The sequence below is a fragment of the Elephantulus edwardii genome, unplaced genomic scaffold, assembly GCF_000299155.1.
Source record: "Elephantulus edwardii isolate Elephantulus edwardi_28Jun2011 unplaced genomic scaffold, EleEdw1.0 scaffold00048, whole genome shotgun sequence".
NCBI lineage: Eukaryota > Metazoa > Chordata > Mammalia > Macroscelidea > Macroscelididae > Elephantulus > Elephantulus edwardii.
Genome location: NW_006399798.1, coordinates 17,054,644 through 17,055,190, shown reverse-complemented (window position 1 = coordinate 17,055,190; position 547 = coordinate 17,054,644). Strand labels below are relative to the sequence as shown.

Sequence of the window (547 nt, the reverse complement as noted above, 5' to 3'; positions counted from 1 at the left end):
TTTTTTTAAAAAAAAAGGACCCTGGGGTGTAGCAAGTGTAGATGCTTGTTATTATTATCAATACATTTCTCCCCTTATCTTGACCTCTTTTTGGAAACCTGCTCTGTTTTAAGCACTATGGAAGACTCTCGGAGTACAGAGATAAACGATAGTTTGGTCCTAAAAAAGTTTACATTTTCAGACCTTAGTAATTTATCTTATGATGTATATGATGCATTCTTTATTCCACACCTCTATTCCCAACTTTGCTCACATGAAGGCTGGTGACATTTACAGATCAAGGAGAGTGGGAACACTTGTGTCAGAGAATGACACAGAATTCCTCTCTGACCTAAGGTTGCCAGATAACAATAGGCTTATCCATTAAATCTTAGTTTCAGATGAACTTCATTGTGCCTCTAGATGTCCCTTTGTTGTTTTCATTTAAATGTTAATTAAATTTGCTACATCTAACCATTTACCATGTTGTTGTTATGTCGCCTGAGACTCATAGCAACCCTATGTCCAACAGCCCTAAACTCCGCTCTATCCTGTGCCAATCACACTG

General features: G+C 37.7%; 1 protein-coding gene across 1 annotated transcript in view; it reads right to left on the bottom strand.

Annotated features, from left to right (window-relative positions):
• KPNA2 (karyopherin alpha 2 (RAG cohort 1, importin alpha 1)) overlaps nt 1–547 on the bottom strand; it is a 9,727-nt gene that overhangs the window by 6,035 nt on the left and 3,145 nt on the right. The gene's annotated exons all lie outside the window — the stretch shown is intronic.